Source organism: Leucoraja erinacea, chromosome 5 (genome assembly GCF_028641065.1).
Source record: "Leucoraja erinacea ecotype New England chromosome 5, Leri_hhj_1, whole genome shotgun sequence".
Taxonomy (NCBI): domain Eukaryota; kingdom Metazoa; phylum Chordata; class Chondrichthyes; order Rajiformes; family Rajidae; genus Leucoraja; species Leucoraja erinaceus.
In genome coordinates, this window is record NC_073381.1 from 91,403,962 (window position 1) to 91,428,346 (window position 24,385).

Consider the following 24,385-nt stretch of genomic DNA (forward strand, 5'->3'; position numbering starts at 1 on the left):
TTATCATCCCCCCTTGTGCCACTGTGCGATGGGGGCGTGTTAGGTCAAAACAGGCAGCCCTGTGGTATTCCCATTATTGAGAGTCGCCACCTAAACTCCCAGGAGATCAGACTGAACGTGGACAGGGTAGCATAAAGCACACAAAGGCTCTGCAGGTCCAACCACGATTGCATCGTCTATCCTTGTGGATGTGACGCCGGCCCTTAATAATGTATTGTCTGTCGACTCAACACTTCAGTCACAGCCCCAAATGTGGATTGTAATCTCTTGGTTATCTGTGTTAAATGGTGCAGTAAAAAATGATGCCTGAGCCTTAATTGCTTCGTGACATGTTTCCCATACCTTTCATCCATCAGGGTATCATTCTGCGCATAAGACAATATACTTGGGCTGTGGGTAGACCCTTTCTCAATGCAGTAGGTGTTACTCCGGTTGCTATGCTGAGTGCAGCAATACTGACTCTATGGCACGCACTGCGTGCTATGAATGGTGTGATTGTGCCTGGATAGCACACAAAACTGTGGTGCAGCTGTCCCACAGCACCAGAGACCCAGCTGGGTTTAATCCTGCCCTCGGCTGTTGTTTGTGTGGAGTTTGCTCGTTCCCTCTGTATCCGCGTGGGTGCTCCGGTTTCCTCTCACATCCCGAAGACATGCGGGATTGTAGGTTGACTGGCCTCCATAAAAGTGCCCGAAACGTGTAACAGGTGGATGAGGAAGTTGGATAATATACAACCACTATAGAACCATAGTGTGAGTGGGAGATCGATGGTTAGTGTGGACTCGGTGGGTTGAAGGGCCTGTTTCTATGCTGTATCTTTAAAACTCCTAAAGCAAAGTTTATCACTTTATCTCAGTACACGTGACAAAAATAAACCAATACTAGTTGTTACCTGGTACATCCACCCTCGTTTCTGAGTCTGAGGTATTTTTATTAAACAAAGTGCAGGAGTTGAGACAGACACAAAAGGCTGGACAGGCAGCATCTCTGGAGAGAAGGAATGGGTGACGTTTCGGGTCGAGACCCTTCTTCAGAATTTACAGGAGTACACAGGAGTTGAGATGTCATGTTACAGCTGTACAAGACGTTGATTAGGCCAACTGCATACAGTTCTGGTCACCCTACTATCATGTGACGGATTAAAGAGATACACTGTAGATTCTTGACATGCAGGGGGTTAAAGGTCACTGCGATTCGGGGGGGGGGAGGAGGGGGGGCGGTGGCAGAGTTGGGGTTACCATCAAAGCAACCATGCGGCCAACTCCTGGTCCCAATTCATATAATTTGTGGAGTAAATGTAAGAGGGGACCGAGGATCTAGTGGGAACGAGGAACTGAAAGGAATCCACATTTGTCATGGAATGGTATTAGGTAAACTGTTGGGACTGAAGGCAGATACAGTAAATCCCCAGAGCCTGATGATCTGCATCCCAGAGTACTCAGGGAGGTGGCCCGAGAAATCATGGATGCATTGGTAATCATTTACCAATGTTCTATAGACTCTGGATCAGTTCCTGTAGACTGGAGGGTAGCTAATGTAGAGGAGGAAGGGAGAAATCGGGGAATTATAGACCAGTTAGACTTGTAGGACATGGGTAGTGGGGATGGTCCTTGAGTCCATTATTAAAGATGTAATAGCAGCACATTTGGAAAGCAGTGACAGGATCGGTTAAAGTCAGCATGGATTTATGAAGGGGAAATCATGCTTGACTAATGTTCTGGAATTTTTTGAGGATGGAACAAGTAGAACGGATAAGGGAGAGCCAGTGGATGTGCTGTATCTGGACTTTGACAAGGTCCCACACAAGAGATTAATGTGCAAAATTAGAGCACATGGTATTGGGGGTATGGTATTGACATGGAAAGAGAACTGGTTGGCAGACAGGAAGCATAGAGTAGGATTTAACGGGTCCTTTTCAGAATGGCAGGCAGTGATTAGTGGGGTATCGCAGGTTGGCCTTCATAGCAAGAGGATTTGAGTATAGGAGCAAGGAGATCCTTCTGCAGTTGGACAGGGCCCTGGTGAGGCCACACCTGGAGTATAGGTGCAGTTTTGGTCTCCTAATTTGAGGAAGAACATTCTTGCTATTGAAGGAGTGCAGCATAGGTTCACCAGGTTAATTCCCGGGATGGCGGGTCTGACATATTATGAAAGAATGGGTTGACTGGACTTGTACTCACTGCAATTTAGAAGGATGAGAGGGTACCTTATAGAAACATATAAAATTCTTAAGGGAATGGACAGGCTAGATGCAGGAAAAATGTTCCACATGTTGGTGGAGTCCAGAACCAGGGTTCACAGTTTAAGAAAAAGGGCTAAGCCATTTGGGACTGAGATGAGGAAAATCTCTTTCACCCAGAGAGTTGCGAATCTGTGGAAATCTCTGCCGCAGAGAGCGGTGGAGGCCAATTCACTGGATGTTTTCAAGAGAGAGTTAGATTTAGTTCTTAGGACTAACGGAATCAAGGGATATGGGGAAATAGCTGGAATGGGGTACTGATTTTCGATGATCCGCAATGATCATATTGAATGGTGGTACTGGCTCAAAGGGCCAAATGGCCTACTCCTTTGCCTATATTCTACTTTTCTATGTTTCTAGGTTAGAGGAGCAATGATTTAGTTTTTAGCTTTTACCTTTGTCTCAATGCTCTATGAAAAGGACTGGTAGCTCTTTTTGTTTAGTCTAGTTTAGAGATACCGCGCGGAAACAAGCCCTTCGGCCCATCGAGTCTGCACAGACCAGCGATTCCCGCACATTGAGACTACTCTACACACACTTCTTCTTCTTGCGTATGGTGTGCGCAGCCTAAAGTTGGAGAACAATTTGTTCTATTTGATCTTATTTGATTGTGCACGCCAGGTTGATTGCATTTGTCGAAACAGGGCGGACCACGTGAAGGTTGCAATTTCCCACCCCCCTACACACACTAGGGACAATTTACATTTATACCAGGCCTACAATGAACCTACAAACCTGCGCGTCTTTGGAGTGTGGTAGGAAACCAAAGCTCTCGTAGTCAACCCACGCAGGTCACGGGGAGAACGTACAAACTCTGTACAGACAGCACCCGTAATCGGGTTCGAACCCGGGTCTCTGGTGCTGTGAGACGCCCGCTCTCAAAAGGTTAGTTGTGGAACTACTTGCAGTTCCATGGGGATAAGGGCCTGGTACAATTTTATATGTTTATTCAATATCAATCTTTTTTTCCCCCAGAAATAAATCTGGACTGGCTTCAAAACCTGAAGAATGCAAGCAGAGGGCAACTGCCTGACCCCAGTCTTCTGGGTGACGTGGTTTTCTGACAAACACAATGACCTTTCCAATCCAACTCTTTTGAGAGCATTTGAAGCCAGTGACTCTGTAAGAGCAACTCTCGTTCTGTTTAATACAAAAATAAAACAACTGTTTTTTTAGATCTTTGGCACGTTATTTGGGTGGCATTGCCAGCGACCAAATGAAAACAAAATTGTTATTTGCTCTGTTTGAAAAACGATGAGCTTGCATTTCTCCACGACCCTCGAGGGATGGGTTGCCGCGGTTGTACAACACGGAAAAACACAATCTGCTGGAGTAACTCAGTGGGTCAGAGAGCGTCTCTGGAGAACATAGATGGGCAGTGATGGACTGGCCAGGGTCTCAGCTTGCCCGATGGCAAGTGGGCCCCTGATGAAGTGATAGCAAGTGATGGTAAGTGGGTCCCTGTTAAATGATAGCATTGTAGTTGTGGGTGGGCCCTCTTTGTCTCCTGGAAACCAATAGGTAAAGACGGAGTGAGCGGAGGTGCTCAGCGAAACGATCGCCGAGCCTTTGCTTGGTCTCGACGATATAGAGAAGTTGACACCTGGAACAGTGGATGCAGTAGCTGAGGTTGGAGGAGGTGCAAGTGAACCTCTGCCTCACCTGGAAAGACTGATAAGGTTTTTGGATGGAGTCGAGGTTGCAGGGGAAAGTACCTGGGGATGGGGTGGTTTGGGTGGGAAGGGACGAATTGGCCAGGGATGAATTAAACGAATAGGACTGGATGTCAGGGTCGAATCAGGGTGGTGAGTCAACAGCCAGAAACATGGAACTGCAGATGCTGGATTACAAGCAGTCACAGAGTGCAGGGGTAGATTGGCAGGTCAGGCCACATGCATAGGTGGCAAAGGACGACAATTCACGGAGGCCAATGAACCGATAAACAGAGAGAGAGTGCAAATTCCACACGGACAGCACCTGAGGTCAGGACCCAATCTCAGTCTCTGGCGCTGCAATCAACAGCTCTACCAGAAGTGCCACAGTGCTGCCTAAGATGGTCCTTAAATACCTGAAGTTAATATTTGTTAAATTGTCAAGGAGGCAAGAAAAATAAAAGAGTTTTTTTTTAAGTCCTGCCTTTGGGGAATAAAAATGTTATGTTCTGAGTGGGTGTATTTCTAAATCCTTGACCCATGATATCCGCGCCAAATAGCATCTATCAAGATTTTCCCATGGATGGGAGTAACAGCTGGGAAATATAAGAAAGATTTCTAGATCGCCCATCGTAAATGTTTGCCAAGTTGCTGGTGCCATTCAGCACAGATCGATATCCCCAAGTGACTAACAGGAGTCAGGCTGGCTGCTGCGTTACACCGAGGAAAATGTTCCACTGAGATCCTCACTAACAGCTGCATTAAGCTCAAAGATTGTGAACAACAATGGTTGCAAGAGTTTATTTTCTTAACTAATTGCAATTTGGCTCCAAGGCTCCAGTTGTCAGCTTTGGCTCAGTGGGTTGTGGCCTTGTCCCTATGTCAGAGGGCCGTGCGTGGGTGCACAACCAACACCAGTTGGAGGTCTGTATCCAACCCTTCGAGTTCGGTTTGGTTCGTTATCGTCACATGCACCGACCGAGCTACAGTGAAAATTAACTGAGGGTTCTCAGGAAGTTCGGCTTGTCCCCCCTGCAAATCTCACCAACTTCTACAGATGCGCAGTAGAAAGCAGGATGCTTTTATCAGGATGCATCCCATCTTGATTTGGGAACATCTCCATCCAAGACCGGGAGAAATTGCAGAGAATTGTGGACGCAGCCCAGACCATGACACAAACCAGCCTCCCTTCCATTGACTCCATTTATACCTCACGCTGCCTCGGCAAGGCCAGCAGCATAATCAAGGACCAGTCGCACCCTGGCCGCTCTCTCTTCTCCCCTCTCCCATCAGGCAAAAGGTATAGAAGTGCGAAAATCCACACCTCCAGATTCAGGGACAGTTTCTTTCCTGATGTAATCAAGCATCTGAACCATCCTATCAACAACCAGAGAGTGGTCCTGAACTACTATCTACTTCATTGGAGGCCCTTGGAAAATCTTTAATTGGACTTTACTGACTTTATCTTGCACCATACATTATTCCCTCTATCATATATCTGTACACTGTGGATTGTTTGATTGTAATCATGTATAGTCTTTCCACTGACTATCTCACTCACTCATCGCTATTCAGGAGTTAGAACATTTATGTTACAGTTGTACTAGACATTGCTAAGGCCACATTTGGGGCAGTGCGTACAGTTCTGGTCACCATGCTACAGGAAGGATGTCAAGGATACAGAGATAGATTTATGAGGATGCTGCCAGGTCTGGAAGGTTTGAGTTATAAGGAGAGGTTGGATAGGCAGGGACCAGACTGATTCCTGGGATGTCAGAACTTCCATATGAAGAAAGACTGGATAGACTCGGCTTGTACTCGCTAGAATTTAAAAGATTGAGGGGGGATCTTATAGAAACTTACAAAATTCTTAAGGGGTTGGACAGGCTAGGTGCAGGAAGATTGTCCCCGATGTTGGCGAAGTCCAGAACAAGGGGTCACAGTTTAAGGATAAGGGGGAAATCTTTTAGGACCGAGATGAGAAAAAAAAAATTCGCACAGAGAGTGGTGAATCTGTGGAATTCTCTGCCACAGAAGGTAGTTGAGGCCAGTTCATTGGCTATATTTAAGAGGGAGTTAGATGTGGCCCTTGTGGCTAAAGGGATCAGGGGGTATGGAGAGAAGGCAGGTATGGGATACTGAGTTGGATGATCAGCCATGATCATATTGAATGGTGGTGCAGGCTCGAAACAATTCAAGCCTGCACCTATTTTCTATGTTTCTATGTTTTTACCCTGGAGTGTAGGATGTGGAGGGCCTGTTTCTTTGGTTCCCACACTCCAAGGACGTACAGGTTTGTAGGTTAATTAATAATAATAATAATACATTTTATTTATGGGCGCCTTTCAAGAGTCTCAAGGACACCTTACAAAAATTTAGCAGGTAGAGGAAAAACATGTAAGGGGAATGAAATAAATAGTAGAGACATGACTAGTACACAAAGTAAAGACAGAATTCAATACAAAACACAGTATGAGGCAATTAATGCACAGATGAAAAGGGAGGGGGACATGGGGCTAAGGATAGGCAGAGGTGAAGAGATGGGTCTTGAGGCGGGACTGGAAGATGGTGAGGGACACGGAATTGCGGATCAGTTGGGGGAGGGAGTTCCAGAGCCTGGGAGCTGCCCTGGAGAAGGCTCTGTCCCCAAAACTGTGGAGGTTGGACTTGTGGATGGAGAGGAGACCGGCTGATGTGGATCTGAGGGACCGTGAGGGTTGGTAGGGGGAGAGGAGGTCAGTGAGATATGGGGGGGCCAGATGGTGGAGGGCTTTGTAGGTGAGGATCAGGATTTTGTAGTTGATCCGGTGGGAGATGGGAAGCCAGTGAAGTTGTTTGAGGACTGGAGTGATGTGATGCCAGGATTTGGTGTGGGTGATGAGTCGGGCGGCTGCGTTCTGGACCAGTTGGAGTCGGTTGATGTAGGTGGAGCTGATGCCAAGGAGAAGTGAGTTGCAGTAGTCCAGTCGGGAGGAGATGAAGGCATGGATGACTCTTTCAGCAGCGGGCGGTGTGAGAGAGGGTCTGAGTTTGGCTATGTTGCGGAGATGAAAGAAGGAGGTTTTAATGACATGGCGGATGTGAGGCTCAAGGGAGAGGGTGGAATCAAAGATCACGCCAAGGTAGCGGGCCTGGGGAGATGAGGAGACAGTGGTGCCATTGATGGTGAGAGTGGGGCTATTGATTTTGCTGAGCGTGGCTTTGGAGCCTATGAGGAGGAATTCTGTCATCGCTGTTGAGTTTGAGGAAATTATGTTGCATCCAGGTTTTTATAGCTGACAAAGGAGTTGATATGGGGGGGGGGGGGGGGGGGGGGGGGGGGGGGGGTGTGGGGGGGGGATTTGGTGCCAAGGTAGATCTGGGTGTCATCAGCGTAACAGTGGAAGTCCAGGTTGAAGTGGCGGAGTGTCTGACCAAGGGGGAGGATGTAGATGATGAAGAGGAGGGGGCCGAGTACGGAGCCTTGGGGAACGCCTTGAGTGACTGTGGCTGTAGCAGAGGTGTGGTTGTGGAGAGAGATGAAGTGGGATCTGTTGGAAAGGTAGGAACGGAGCCAGCTGAGTGCAGAACCTTCAATGCTGAGGTCTTTGAGTCTGGTGAGCAGGATGTTATGGTTCACTGTATCGAAGGCTGCGCTCAGGTCGAGGAGGATGAGGATGTTGAGGGAACCAGTGTCAGCAGAGGTGAGGAGGTCGTTGAGGACTTTGAGGAGAGCAGTTTCTGTGCTATGGAGGGGGCGAAAGCCAGGTTGGAGGGGTTCAAATAGGTTATACGCAAGGAGGAGGGAATGAAGTTGCGACGCAACGATACGCTCCAGGGTTTTTGAAAGAAAGGGGAGGTTTGAGATTGGGCGGTAGTTAATGAGAGAGGAGGGATCAAGACCAGATTGGCTTGGTGTATGTGTAAATAGGATAGTGTTAATGCGCCTGGATCGCTGGTCGGCACAGACTCGGTGGGCCGAAGGGCCAGTTCCCGAGCTGCATCTCTAAATTAAATTAGTTCTACATCCCACTTTCCCATCTATACCCTACACACAAGAAACCAATTTTACAGGAAGCCCATTAACCTGCCAAACCCGCACGTTTTTAGGACGTGCGAGGAAACCGGAGCACCCAGAGGAAACCCACTCGGTCACACGGAGACGGTGAAAACTCCACACGCAGACAGCATCCGAGGTCAGGATCGAACCCAGGTCTCCGGCACTGCAAGGCCGTGGCACTACCAGCTTCGCCACTGTGTTGCCCTGATGTGAAAGTCAGGGAAAATTGCAGATGTTGAAAATCTGAAATGAACCCACGGAATGTTAGAGACATCAGTCGGTCAGGAAATATCCGTGGAAAGAGAAACAGAGTTCACAATCCAACTGGAACATAAAGTCTGTTTCTCTCCCAAGGACTTTATTTTGCTGAGAATTCCCTAAAGATTCTGGATATCAGTGCATTAACAAGAACCGTTCCAAACAAAATTGCAATGGAATAACCATATAATTTACGTGGGATTAGAATGTCTCTGAAATCTATCTGTTGTTTGTTCTCCAATGGTCCCAATCCCCGTTAAAGCTTTGTAGCTTAAGGGTGAGAGGGGCAAGGTTTAACGCAGACATGTGGGGCACGTTTTTTTACAGTGCCTGGAACGTGCTGCCAGGGTTGGTGATTGAGGAGATGCGATAGTGGCATCTTAGAGACTTTTGGATGGGTATGTGGATATGCAGGGAATGGAGGGATCTGGATCAAGTGCAGGCAGAGGGGATCAGTTTAACTTGGCATCATGTTCGCCATGGATGTTGTGGGGTGAAGGGCCTGTTTGTGGGCTGTACTGTTCTATGTTCTTACGTAAGTCAATCCACGGAACATGGAGCACTGTGAAATGCTGTATTCATGCGACCAAACCCAAATGTTTCTCTGAACACCTCCGCTCAGTCCGCCTCGGGCTACACCACCTCCCGGCTGACAAGCACTTCAACTCCCCCTCCCATTCCCACGCTGACCTTTCTGTCCTGGGCCTCCTCCATTGTCAGAGTGAGGCCCAGCACAAATTGGAGGAACAGCACCTCATATTTCGCTTGGGCAGCTCACACCTCAGTGGTATGAATATCGACTTCTTTAACTTCAAATAGCCCTTGCCTTCCCTTTCTCCAAACCTCCCCCATCCTAGTTGTCCTCCTACTTTCACTGTCATCCTGCTTAGTTTCACTGTATATATTTACTCGTTAGCATCTTCTCCACAGCCAACAATGGACCATTGTGGGCTCCACCTTTCCTTGATTATCGTTGCTGGCTTTGATTTGTGCTTTTGCATACCTTTCATTCATTTGTTCTTTATACCTTTTCATATCTCTCATTTCCCCCTCTCTCCTGACTCTCATTCTGAAGAAGGGTCTTGCCACAAAACCTCACATTTCCCTTTCTCCAGAGATGCTGCATGACCTGCTGAATAACTGCAGCATTTTGTGTGTATCTTCAGTGTAAACCAGTATCTGCAGTTTCTCCGTACATAAAAATGTTTCCCAACAGTCCTGTACCCCTGATCTCAGCTGTCAGCCTTGTCTTCCTAGTTTATCAAAAATATGGTCTTATGAAGAGAAAGTGAGAATGAGAGAGAGAGAGAGAAAGAGAGAATGAGAGAAATATAGAATGAGAGAGAGACAGATAGAATGACAGAGAGAGAGAGGGGGCAGAAAGAAGAAAAATTAAGGTTCAGGAATGGGATGAAAGGAAAAGAGACTTTAAAAAAACAAATAATTGCACAGCTGGTAGATATATTTAATTACCATCCTAGTTAGAACAATGGCACAGTCATAGAGCCACTACCTCACAGCGCAACAGATCTGGGATTGGTCCTAACCTCGGGTGCTGTCTGTGTGGAGTTTGCATGTTCTCCCTGTAAATGCGTGGATTTCCTCCAGTTGCTCCGATTTCCTCCCATATCCAAAAGATGTGCAGGTTTGCAGGTTATTTGGCCTACATAAAATTTCCTCCCGGTGAGTAGAGAGTTGATGTGAAAGTGGGATAAGTTAGAACTAATGTGACCGGGTGATCGATTGTTGGGGGGGAAGGGTCTGTTTCCGTGCTGTATCTTTCAATCAATCAATGAGTAAAAAAGAAAGGAAAAGAGTAAATGAAAATGAGGGAATCTAAGAATGATATAATGAGAAACAAAGGAAAGAAACAAAATGAAACTTAAAGAACAAAAGGATAAATAAAAACAGAAAGTTCTGTTGGAAGTCATAGTCATTTTTCAGAGAGCGATATAGTGTGGAAACAGGCCCTTCGGCCCAGCTTGCTCACACTGGCCAACATGTCCCAGCTACACTAGTCCCACCAGCCTGGGTTTGGCCCATATCCCTCTAAACCTGTCCTATCCATGCCCCTGTCTAACTGTTTCTTAAATGTTGGGATCATCCAACAAAATAAAAATAATAACATAGAACTGATGTGAACAAGTGATCAATGGTCGGTGTGGACTCAGTGGACTGATGGGCCTGTTTCCGTGCTGTATCTCTAAACTAAATCATGGTTGGTAGGTGCCTGGAAAGTTGTACCAGGGTTGTATTTATGAAGTTTTTAAGAGGCTTTTAGATAGACACATGGATTGGCAGGGAATGGAGGGATATGGATTATGTACAGACAGAGATTAGTTTAATTTGGCATCATGTTTGGCATGGACATTGTGGGCCACAGACATTGTTCCTGTGCTGTACTGTTCTACGTTCACATCTGGTGAATGTGTGGCTCACATCTGGCTCCTGCCTTTGTATATTAGCCTATCATTCCATCTTCCAGCAATAAGTGAACATCCAGATCTTTGTGCCTCGGCCACCCGCCTACGCTCAGCGTTAGATGTATCCTTTCCCACACTGCGATCTCACTGAGATCTTCTTCCCCGGCCAAGATTGGAGCCTCTTTAACAATGACTTTGGAGCCCACCAACCCACTTGCTGTAACCAGGGGAGAGGCAAACAATCAAAGGGAGTCTGACCAAGAAAGAAATCCAGAGATGGGAAAGGAAAGTGCTAGAACTAGCCAGAAAACTTTTCAGCTGCCAGACAGTCAATGCTTGAGGCACTGGCAGAAGCTCCGGACCTTTATGTACGGAACACGAAGCAAAATAGTGCAAACATCAAAAAATGTTTGCTGGCCGTGATAATGCAAAGTTTGATTCCGCATTTGCCATTTCTGCTGACTCAGGACATTGCAAGCACAACACTGCCAATGAGACAGATCATTAGTGCAGCAGTTGTGTTGGCTAAAGTTATCTTCCAGGACAACACACCAGGGAGATAATGTGTAGGAAAAAAACTGCAGATGCTGGTTCAAATCGAAGGTGGGCACAAAATGCTGGAGTAACTCAGCGGGCCAGGCAGCGTCTCTGGGGTCAAGTTAGAAACATAGAAACATAGAAATTAGGTGCAGGAGTAGGCCATTCGGCCCTTCGAGCCTGCACTGCCATTCAATATGATCATGGCTGATCATCCAACTCAGTATCCTGTACCTGCCTTCTCTCCATACCCCCTGATCCCTTTAGCCACAAGGGCCACATCCCAGGAATCAGTCTGGTGAACCTTCTCAAGATTCAAGATTCAATTTAATTGTCATTTGGACCCCTTGAGGTCCAAACGAAATGCCGTTTCTGCAGCCATACATTACAAACGAATAGACCCAAGACACAACATAATTTACATAAACATCCATCACATCGCTGTGATGAAAGGCCAAAAAAACTTATCTATCCACTGCACTCTCCCCCCCCCCCCCCCCGATGTCAGAGACAAAGTCAAAGCCCCCGGCTGGCGATAGCGATTGTCCCGCGGCCATTAAAGCCACGCCGAGTGATGCGAGGTCGCACACCGGGTCTTGGTGTTAGAGCCCCCGGCGTGCGCTCGCAGAGTCCCGCGGCCATTCCAAGCCACGCGGGGCGGTGATGTCAGGCCCCGCTCCAGGAGCTCTTCGACCCCGCAACTCGGGCGGGAGAAGTCGCCGTTGCAGGAGCCCTGAAAAGCGTTCTCCCTCCAGGGACCCGCGGGCTCCCGGTGCCGCCGTCCGCCAGACCTGCAGTTGCAGCCTCCGAATCTCCGGAGGTCGGGCCGCAGCAGCAGCAGCAGCAGCAGCAGCGCTCCACCACCGCTCCACCCGCTCCGGACTCGGCCAGCTCCGCGACGGTGAGGTGAGTCGTCTCTGTACTCCCTCTATGGCTTTCCTCAGATTTGGAGACCAAAACTGTACGCAATACTCCAGGTGTGGTCTCACCAAGACCCTGTACAACTGCGGTAGAATCTCCATACGTTATATGGTTATATACGATCTTCTTCAGTCTGTTCTGCTGAGTTACTGCGGCATTTTGTGTGTACACCAGGGAGAAACTTTGAACGTAGAACAGTGCAGCTTAGGAAGGGAACCTTCGGCCCACCATGTCTATGCCATATATGATGCCAAGTTAAACTAGACTCCTCTGCCTACACATGATATATATCCCTCCATTCCCTGCATATCCATGTGCCTATCGGGAAACCTCTTAAATGCCTCCACCACCACGCCTGGCAACACGTTCCAGCCTCACAGCATCCTCTGTGTGAAAACCTTTCCTCACACATCTCCTTTAAACTTTGCCCCTCTCACACTAACGCTATTCCTTACTCTAATTCTTGACATTTATACCCTATGATAAAGGTTTGGACTGTCAACCTTATCTATGCCTCTCATAAATTTATATACGACTGGCCTTCTATTACAGGGACCCACCATTCACTGTGAAAAAAACTTTCCCCACACATTTCTTTTCAATTTTCATCCTCTGACCTTGAAACTCTGTCCCCTAGTATTTGACGTTTACAGCTTGGGGGGGGGAAAAGGTTCTGACTGACAACCCATCTATGCCGGGACAATTCTATTTATTTCTATCAGCCTCCAATGTTCCAGAGAAAACCACCCAACTTTGTCCAACCAGAACCAAAGGACGGCACGGTGGCGCAGCGGTAGAGTTGCTGCCTTACAGTGAATGCAGCGCCGGAGACCCGGGTCCCATCCTGCAGTCTGCACGGAGTTTGTACGTTCTCCCCGTGCGTGACCTGCGTGGGTTTTCTCCGAGATCTTCGATTTCCTCGCACACTCCAAAGTCGTACAGCTTTGTAGGTTAATTGGTTTGGTGTAAATGTAAAAATTGTCTCTAGTGGGTATAGGATAGTGTTGGTGTGCGGGGATCGCTGGTCGGCGCAGAGGGGGGCTGAGGGGCCTGTTTCCGCGCTGTATCTCTAAACTAAAAACTAAACCAGAGGACATAGGTTTAAGGTGAAGGGGGAATCTGAACAGTAACATTTTTACACAAAAGTCGGTGTGTGTATGGAACGAGCGGCCAGAGGAGGTAGTTGACTGTTGCAACATTTAAGAAACATATACACAGGTAGATGGATAGGACAGGTTTGGAGGGATGTGGGCCTGGTATGGGCATGTGGGATTAGTGTGTCAGTTGGTCGCTGTGGACAAGTCCTGCCGAAGGGCCCCTTTACACGCTCAATGACTCCATGATGCCATGACTCTCTAACCCCTCCTTATAGATAAAACTATTACGGAGAGGTTATATCTAATAACCTCTCATCCAGATATCATTGTGTTAAACCTTTACAGTTAGGTCTGGGGGAGATCTCCCCGTCACGGGTACCATGTAATCCCGTGCTACCTGCTCCATGATCGGGTAGTCAGCGACTAAACCGTCTCCCCCACCTGGTTGGCCAGGTGAGGAGGGGGCTGTGGACCCCCAGCAGGACCAAAAACAAGACCCGTCAAAGGGTGGGTGAGCTCCTAGCGAGCCAACGGCCATCCACACTTCAGTAGAAGTTGTCGTACATAGCATTGTACACTGTCGTACATGGCATTGTAAGGAATGATGATAAAGCACACACGTCAAAATCCTATACTTCCAGCGGCGGAAGTCCGCAGGAACTGGAGGACAGACATGTGTGGTGCATCCGTCACCATTCCCGTTGGAACCCAGCACCACTGCGTCGCTAATGTTTTCAACGATGATGATATATGATATGATGATGTGATGATGATTTTCTGCACCCTTTCCAAAGCCTCCACATCCTTCCTGTAAAGGGGCGACCAGAACTGCAGGCAATACTTTACGCACAGCTTGTCTTATGCCTTGTCTTTTGGTGAGACCATATGAAGTTTGAATTCACATTCGAGAGCGAAATGGGCATCAAGATGTCATCTCAGCTCGGTCAGTGCCAGTACTCTTTACTGCACCGAAAGGTCAGCCTAGGGTTTAAAACTTGAATACCTGATATTCTGAATCAAATTAGGAGCCAACAAAATGGCCGTGTCTCATTCCGCACTGCAAGTTCAACGTATTCCTCACCGACTGGTGATTGGGGCCACTTGCACAGCTTTCTCTTTGAACTCCACATCTCAAACCCCGGCCACTGCATGGAATCACCCCCAATCTCATCCTCGGTGCAGACTCAAGCCAACCTACCTCAGCACTCAAAGCCCCGCCATCCGCTCTGCACGGTCCTGGTTCTGATCTAACCTAGTCTTGCTCCGATCCCTAAACCCAATCCTGCTCCCAATCCGTAGATACCAGGGTTGGTAGTGGAGACTGATGCGATAGTGGCGTTTAAGAGGTCTTTAGACATTGCAAAGTGAACTGAGGTCAAGATCAGATCAACCACATTGATCAGGGGCGGTGCAGCGGTAGAGTTGCTGCCTTGCAGCGGCAGAGTCTCGGATTAGATCCTGACTACGGGTGCTCCTCAAACTAAAGCAGGCAATAATCTAAAGAACCCGTCCCCAAATCACAGGTGGACTCGGGTACTGAGAGGGAGCGGCTGGAGATGTTGGATGCAAGGAGCAAGGGCCAGCTGGAGGGTGAACAAGGGTATTGCCTCCAGTGGCTTCAAGGTGGGCTACAGGAGGCAGTCCCCAGGGCACAGAGATGGCAGAGTGAGTAGAGGTGAGGTACATTGGTTCACGGGCCGATCTAGTCGAAGGTGACGGAGGAAGACCCTGCAGGAGCCCGGGCCTCGCCTGGATCGGGAGCCGCTCCAGTAGACTAAGTATGTGGGTGGATCGGACTTTGGAAATGGCGCTAAAACATGGCGGGGCCTGCATGGTCTCTCTGTAGTTGCACATGTAACCAATAATGCACCATTGAACCAAACCTGCCAGTTTCCCGAATCCATCCGAAAGTTACTCCAGCATTTTGGGTATACATCAGTCAGTTGTTTCACCAAAGCTAGCTCCAATCTATCCTTAACCCATCCCATGTTCCCAAGCCCATCACCATTCATCTCCAAATCAATCTCTCCTCTGATCGTAAACCATCCCCAGACATCTCTGCTCCATGTGCAAACCCAGAACACAACCACCTCCAAACCCAATCCTGTTCACACCAAAACCTGCCCCTGGATGACGGGAACACTGCCTCAATTCTCTTGATGCTAGAAACTATCGGTCTCTCCTTTTGAATGAAAATGACTGAATCTCCACAGCCCTCTGGGTCAGGGAACTACGGGTGTCATAGGTTACGGGGAGCAGGTAGGAAAATGGGGTTAGGAGGGAGAGATAGATCAGCCATGGTTAAATGACGTAGTAGACTTGATGGGCCGAATGGCCTAATTCTGCTCCTAGAACTTATGATGATCTTATGAACACCAAAGATTCACCACTGTCTGCCCCCCCCTCCCCGTATGCAGTTCTGGTTGCCCCATTACAGGAAGGATATGGAGGCTTTGGAGAAGGGGTGCAGAAGAGGTTGACCAGAATGCTGCCCGGATTACAGGGTAGTAGCTATATGGAGAGGTTGGATAAATTGGATTGTTTTCTCAGGAACATCAGAGGCCAAGGAGAGACATTGCATCTCCATGTGCCTATCTAAAGGCCTCTTAAACGCCACTATCGTATCAGTCTCCACCACCAACTCTGATAGCGCATTCCTGGCACCCACCATTCTCGGTGAAAAAAACGTGCCCCGTTCATTTCATGGGCGGCACTGGGGCACAGCAGTAGAGTTGCTGCCTTACAACGCCGGAGACCCGGGTTCGATACTGACTACGGGTGCTGTCTGCATGGAGTTTGTACGTTCTCCCCATGACCTGCGTGGGTTTTCTCCAAGAAGCTCCGGTTTCTTCCCACACTCCAAAGACGTAAAGGTTGGTTGGCTAATTGGTTTGGTGTAAATATAAATTGTCCCTAGTGTGTTAGTGTGTGTGGGGATTGCTGGTCGGTGTGGACTCGACGGGCCGTAGGGCCAGTTTCTGCGTTGTATCTCCAAACTAAATGAAACTAATCTTCTTTAAACTTTACCCCCTACTTAAAGCTATGCGCTCTAGTCTTTAGCATTTCCACCCTGGGGAAAAAATGGGGAAAAGGTGCTGAAATCTGTAGCTTAATAGAAGAGAATTGCTGTAGGAATTCAGCGGGGCAGGCAGTATCAGTGGAACGAAGTGGACAGTCAATATTTCAGGTCAGGACAGAGTGTAGATGAGACATCTCGATCTGAAACGTTGTCTGTCTATTTCCCTTCACAGATGCTGCCTGACTTGCTGAATTGCTTCAGCATTCCTCTTTATTTGCAATTGAATGCAGTTATGTTACAAGGCAGACGGAACTCAGGAACCACAAAAGTAAACTGAGGTCAAGATCAGATCAACCACATTGATCAGGGGCGGCACAATAGCACAGCGGTAAAACTGCTACCTTGCAGCGGCAGAGACCCGGATTCGATCCTGATTACGGCTGCTGCCTGTACGGAGTTTGTACGTTCTCCCCGAGACCTTGCGTGGGTTTTCTCCGGGAGTTCCAGTTTCCTCCCACACGCCAAAGACGGTTTGTAGGTTAGTTGGATTGTTATAATTGTAAATTGTCCTTAGTGTGTGTAGGATAGTGTTAGTGTGTGGGAATCGCTGGTCTGCGTGGACTCAGTGGGCTGAAGGGCCTGTTTCCGCGCTGTATCCCTAAACTAAACTAAATTAAACGTTCTTACTGAATATCGAAGCAGGCTTGAGAATGCTTGTAATTTTTAAGTGCAATATATGACTAAACAACTTAATTGGGACACAAGGAACCACAGAAAGTAAAAATATAGTGCTGGAGCAATTCAGTGGGTCAGGCAGCATGACTGAAGATGGGTCCTGACCCCATTTCCCTCCACAGTTGCAGCCTGACCTGCCGGGTTCCTCCAGCACTTTGTGATTTAACACAACGGGGAGGTGAGTTGCAGTTCCTCACTATACACGTGAGAGGGCGACATAGACCACATTTTGTCCATCTTGCCGAATATCCCTGAGCCTTACTTGCCTTTCAGTGCAGTAAGTTCACTGTAAAGGGCCTGTCCCACTTACGCGACCTTGGCTCGCAAATTACGCTTGAGGCGTACGGGCACCGTATGGCCGTGCGGGGTCGGTCCCACTTAGAAGCGCGGAGGGGTATGGAGTTGTGCGGGGCTGGTCCTGACATCGCGCTGGGCTCCGAAATTCCTGCAGTGAACAAAATCTTTGCGCGCCAACGACCTATCGGCCCGCGTACGCACGCAGGCGCATTGCACTCATACGCAGCATCTTGACGTCGTACGCAGTGTCTTGACGGCGTATGCCTAGCGTGTGAGGTTGCGTGATGACATCACCGCCCGATGCCGTGCGACGCCCAAATTCAGTCGGCCCGCCTCCTGCCCGGCTGATTTGATTTATATGCGTAAATGACATCACGCGCGAACTTAGCGCGAACTTCGCGAGACCTTGGTCGCGCCAAACGCACGTAATCGCATGCAAGTGGGACAGGCGCTTAAGGCACAATCCTTCACTGGGACCAAAATGTCAATTAAAGCGTGCTTTTGCAGAATGAAGATACTTCTTCTTGGGTGGTTCCCTCGGGAGCAGGGATGACTTGCGAATCACAAACAATGACGAGACCGACTGCAGGAAGGAGATGGAGAACTTAGTAACATGGTAGAAACAAGGACCTGCAGATGGCAGTTTACAGAAGAAGAAAGAAAGTGGTGGAGTAACTCAATCGATCAAGCAGCATCTCTGGGCAACGTGCATAAGTGACATTTCGGGCCTGAAGAAGGGTCACGATCCGAAAATTACCCTACACAGTCTTCTGTGGCAATGAGTTCCACAGATTAACTACCCTCTGACTGAAGTTCTTCCTCACCTCCTTTCTAAACGAATGCCCTTCGATTCTGAGGCAATGACGTCTGGTCCTAGACTCTCCCACCAGTGGAAACATCCTTTCCACATCCACTGTATCTATGCCTTTCATTATTCTGTACGTTTCAATGAGGTTTGTAGGTTAATTGGCTTTGTAAAATTGCAAATTGTCCCGTGTGCATAGGATAGTGTTAAGGTGCAGGGATCACTGGCCGGTGTGGACTCGGTAGGCCGAAAGGCCTGTTCCTGTGCTGTACTGTTTTATGTTCTATATTCTTCAGAATGATTCCTTTGTATGTGGACTTGTTGCCAATCTGCTGAATTCGCCTTACAGTGGTTGCTGTAATTATCTTCCACAATTTATCTCCACAAATACCTTTTAAACATTAGATTCTCACCATCGCCCAACCTCCACACTTAGGGTTGCCAACTTTCTCACTCCCTAATAAGGTAAAAATACGGGACAAATTCCCGACAGCAATTCGTTGACCGACTCGGCCGTGGCTGGGCAAATGATGACTACAGCTCAACGGCAGCATCTGTGGAGGGAATGGACAGAATCAGATGGATGTAGTAGGGGTGAGAGGGCTGGAAGAGAGAGGAGAGGATGGGTCACATATCCTAATGTATCTTCCTTTAGCTTATGTCACTTTTTGTCCCATTTACAATGGGGTTCTTCATCTTCATTTGAATTGTCCTCAGCTCCTGAGAGTTACTTGCATGGCACATCCAAGCAAATGAAGAATACTCCATGCTTTTAGATAGACAAAATGCTGGAGTAACACAGCGAGACAGGCAGCACCTCTGGAGAAAAGGAATGGGTGACATTTCGGGTCGAGACCCTTCTTTAGATTGAGGTCTGAAGAAGGGTCTCGACCCGAAATGTCTTGACCTGAAATGTCACCTATTCCTTTTTGCCATAGATGCTGCCTGATCCACTGAGTTATTCCACAATTTTGTGCCTGTCTTCGGTATAAAGCAACATATGCAGTTCCTTCCATCACAGGAGACCAATCATATCATACTCCACGTTGAGTGATCGCTGATGACATTTTGGAAACTAGAATCTGGATTTAGTTTACATTTAGTTTAGTTTAGTTTAGAGCTACAGCGCGGAAGCAGGCCCTTTGGCCCACCAAGTCCGCGCCAACCAGCAATCCCCCACGCATTAACACTATCCTACACGCATTAGGAACACTTTAAACTTTGACCAAGCCCATTAACCTGCAAACCTGTATGTCTTTGGAGTGTGGGAGGAAACCGAAAATCTCGGAGAAATCCCATGTGGTCACGGGGAGAACGTACAAATTCCGGACAGACAGCGCTCGTAGTCGGGATCGAACCCGGGTCTCTGGCGCTGCAAGCGCTGTAGGGGCAGCGACTCTACCGTTGCACCACCGTGGATATTTAGCCATTGTGCCACGGTGCTTTCAGGGAAGAGGAGAAGGGTGAGGGTGAGTGGCATCACGTCCATCCGCACGCAATGAAGCAGCCACTCAGCAGTAACAACAAAGCTACATGATGTATCCTCAGCCATTCCACTGCACGACCAGCTCAATCCCCCTCTAAAAGATAATCAAAGTGCCTGCATTCAAATGGCACCATCTGCAAACTCAGGACATGCTTTACACCTAACGCTGTGCATTTGAAGTGCAGAGCAGCAACCACTTTGTGAGCTGACTCATTGTGGGTGGTGCGTCTGCAAAAATATCGTGCCTTTCCAGACTGCTGGGTATAAAAAGGGATTAAAATAAAACGGCACCCAGATTAAAACCTGCTTTTGTTTCCTCTCCCATCTTTATTGTGCAGACAAAGAGCATGTTTTGACATTCAGAGCTCATGTTGAAGGATTAATGTTAAGGGCATCCTCCCTGCAATGCCTTCAGTGAATGAGCAGTCATCTGATTTAGAACTGAGCCGGAGGAACAAGACGGGTCCCAGTAGACACTTCGGACTCGGTGGGCCGAAGGGCCTATTTCCATAACGTATCACTAAACTAAATAATATTCAAGGATCCTACTTCCACACCACCCTGGCCACACACTCATTTCACCCCTACTGCCATCGGGAAGAAGGTACAGGAGCCTGAAAACTGTAACATTCAGGTTCAGTAACAGCTTCTTCTCTACGGCCATTTGGTTATTAAACGCCCTCAAATAAGCTCGGAACTACATAGACTATTATTATTGTTATTATTGCACTATTATTGTGTTTTTGTGTGTGTACGTATGTGTGTATGTGTGTGTGGACAGTGCATTCAGAAATTATTCAGACCCCTTCACGCCTTATTTTAAAATTGATTTTTTAAAATCATTAATCTGCATTCAATACCCCATAATAATAAAGTGAAAACAGGTGTTTAGAAATTTTTGCAAAGTAATTAAAAATAAATAACTGAAATATCACATTTACATTAGTATACAGACCCTTTGCTATGACACTCAAAATTGAGCTCAGGTTCATCCTGTTCCCATTGATTATCCTTGAGACGTTTCTACAACCTGATTGGAGTCCACCAGTGGTGAATTAAATTGATTGGACATGATTTGGAAAGGCGCACACCTGTCTATATAAGGTCCCACAGTTGACAGTGCATGTCAGAGCAAAAACCAAGCCATGAAGACGAAGGAATTGTCCGTAGACCTCCAAGAAAGAGACACAGATCTGGGTAAGGGTATAAAACAATTTCTGCAGCATTACTTTGCAAAGATTTCTAAACACCTGTTTTTGCTTTTTTATTATGGGGCATTGTGTGTAGATTGATGATAAAAAAAAATAATTTAATCCATTTTAGAATAAGGCTGTAACATAACAAAATGTGGAAAAAGTGAAAGGGTCTGAATATTTTCTGAATGCACTGTGTGTGTGTGTGTGTGTGTATATATATGATCTTTATATATGTGTGTGTATGTATACACACACTGAACTATTTTTTTCCTCTTGGTTATTATATTGCTTGCAGTGTATTATGTTTACATATTCTGTTGTGCTGCTTCATTGTTCTATCAGGGACACATGACAATAAAACACTTGACTTTTTCTCTGCCCTTTGAGCGAGACAGTTTGATGACCCTCTGAGAGGAGAACATTTGCTACATTCTCTCTTAGGTACTTGACCCATGCCATCAGTGAAACATACCATATGCATGTCATTTTATTTACTGGAGAGAAGGAATGGGTGATGTTTCGGGTCGAGACTCTTCTTTAGACGAAGGGTCTCGACCCGAAACATCACCCAATCCTTCTCTCCAGTAATGTTGCCTGTCCTGCTGAGTTACTCCAGCATTTTGTGTCCAACTTCGATTTCAACCAGCATCTGCTGCTCTTTCCTACACATTTTATTTACTTCCATCTGTATTCATCTGCATTTCCTTTCTCGCTCCTTTTCTCTGTTTAGCTTTAGATTTACATGTCTTACTGGCACGTGTACCAAGATACAGGGAAAATAATTGTTTTGTATGTAATCCAATCAAATTAGATAATACTATACATAAGCATCCTAATCTTATATAAAGTGCTAGAGTACCTCAGCAGGTCAGGCAGAATCTTTGGACAACATGGATAGTTGACATTTTAGAATTTTATCTTGCACTAAATGTTGCACCCTTTAATCTTTCTCTGTGCACTGTGGACGGCTTAATTGTAGTCTTTTTTTTTCATTCATTTCATCGTTGAAAACATTAGCGACGCAATGGTGCTGGTTTCCGACAGGCACGGTGACGGACACATCTCTGTCCTCCATGCAGCTGGCAAGCTCCTCTTTTGTCTCTCCATCAACGTCTTCAGCATCGTCTTGATCGGCCGTCCCGGGTGATGTCTTCCATGGGTGGGTTCCTACATCACAGCCTTGTTTGCTGCCATTTCTGGGTGGCGGTGGCAGCGAGCAGCGAGCCTCATCCTTCTCCACCTGATCTTCTCGGTCAGAGGTTGAATCTCCCCATAGAGCTGGCCGTTGGTGATGTGGTCCCTCCAACTGACATTTTGAACTTTTCTCAGTGTACCATCAAGAGATTTGGACAGTACTCAAGTGAGAGTCCATGCCTCACACCCGTCAATAATATGGTCTCTACAGTTGCATAGAAGAATCTCAGTTTGAGACCCTTAAAGCCCTGTCCCACTGTACGAGTTCATTCACGAGTTCTCCCGAGTTTTCCCTGATTCGAACTCGGAGATTTACGGTAATGGCCGCTCGCAGGTACTCGGGGCTCTCGTGGACATTTTTCAACATGTTGAAAAATCTTCGCGTGTCTTCCTGAGCTTATCTGCCGTTAGCGTTAGAGTTACGAGCCACTAAGAGCCGTCCCCGAGCTCCGACGTACCCGCGACGTTCATTCTACGTGCTTACCACGAGTTTGATTCTTTTTTTTACACTTGGGAGAGCTCTTGAATTAACTCGTACAGTGGGACAGGGCTATTAGACATCTGAGATGTCCAGATTTTCCCCATGTTATTGAGGGCTTTCCATGCGAGCTTGATGTAATTCTGTGAGCACTGCATCCTCGCTCCCAGTTACTTGAAGTCATGTAATTAATTGTAGTCATGTTTCATATTTTCTTCGACAAGATAGTTTGCAAACAAAAACTTTTCACTGTACCTCGGTATACGTGGCAATGATAAATTAAACTAAATAGTTTCAGTTTAGTTTATTGTCATGTGTACCGAGGTACAGTGAAAAGCTTTTGTTGACAGCAGAAAGATAATACATGATTACAATCAATCCATTTACAGTGTAATGATACATGATAAGGGATAACATTCAGTGCAAGGTAAAGCCAGCAAAGTTCAATCAAGGATAGTCCGAGGGTCACCAAAGAGGTAGATAGTAGTTCAGCACTGCTCTCTGGTTGTGGTAGGATGATTCAGTTGCCTGATAACAGTTGGGAAGAAACTGTCCCTGTATCTGGAGGTGTGCGTTTTCACACTTCTGTACCTTTTGCCTGATGGGAGAGGGGAGCATAGGGATTGGCCAGGGTGCGACTGGTCCTAGATTATGTTGCTGGCCTTGCCGAGGCAGTGTAAACTCTCCCATGAATCTATTCTTCTTCTTTTCGTGTTCATCTTGTTACAAATGTTGACCTGGCTGTCATCGTCCATCCTGAAAAGGACGCAAGCTTCCGGCGACAATCAGTGGGAGCCATCACTTGTCGCAATAGATGATGGTGGTAGCAGAATTAGTTCAGGATACTTCCAGTTTCCAGCCCCGCGATGTGGACGCTTCTGCTATGGGCCCATAAATCTATTAAACTAACATCACTCACAATGACGTCCTCTTTTTTCCACGGATGCTGTGGTAATAATGGATATCTTGCTAGTTGGTCATCTTGCTGTATTCCACCTTGTTCATAGTGGAGCTCACTCAAATGCTAACCCCAGCAAAAACGGTCAGGGGTTTTTCCGTGGAATTCATTGAAGAACTCCCTGTCTTTCCCACTCCTTCCACAAAGCTGTAGCAGCACTTTCCACAGATCAAGTGACTAGAAGGCCATATGATCATGTGATAGGAGTAGAATTAAGCCATTCAGCCCATCAAGTCTGCTCTGCCATTCAATCATGACTGATCTATCTCTCCATCCTAACCCCATCCTTTTGCCTTCTCCCCATAACCTCTGACACCCGTACTAATCAAGAATCTATCTACGCCTTAAATATACCCACTGGTTTTGCCTCCACAGCCTTCTGTGGCAAAGAATTCCACAGATTCACCACCCTCTGACTAAAGAAATTCCTCCTCGTCTCCTTCTTAAAAGAACGTCCTTTAATTCTGAGCCTATGACCTCTAGTCCTAGACTCTCCCACTAGTGGAAACATCTTCTCCACATCCACTCTATGCAAACCTTTCACTATTCTGTATGTTTCAATGGGGTTCCCCCTCATTCTTCTAAAATCCAGCGAATATGGGACCAGTGCCGTCAAACGCTCATCATAGGTTAAACTATTCATTCCCGGTTAACCTACTCACTCCTGGAAAAAGAAGGGAACATTGCAGTCTAAACAACCATGGTTCTTCCAGCTGACCTGGTGGAAGGTGAGGGAGGAGTCTTAGGGGAGACGTGCGGGGGAAAGGTGGGACATAATCAGATGGATTACATTCAGAAATACCCGTAAGAAATTAGATATACCAGAATGTCTTTCACAAGGCTTAAGCGGTCATTTCATTATTCCGTGAATGCCCCTGTAAATCTTTCTACTGGGAGAAGAATAGATTTAAAGCTTATTGTTAATGAAAACTTTCATTGCCAGCTGTGCAATTCAGTTAGGTCTAGTTTTAGAGGCATTCCAGGGAGAGAGAGAGGGGGTGGGGGGGAGAGAGGAGAGGGAGCGTGGGAGAGAGAAAGGGAGAGAATGTGG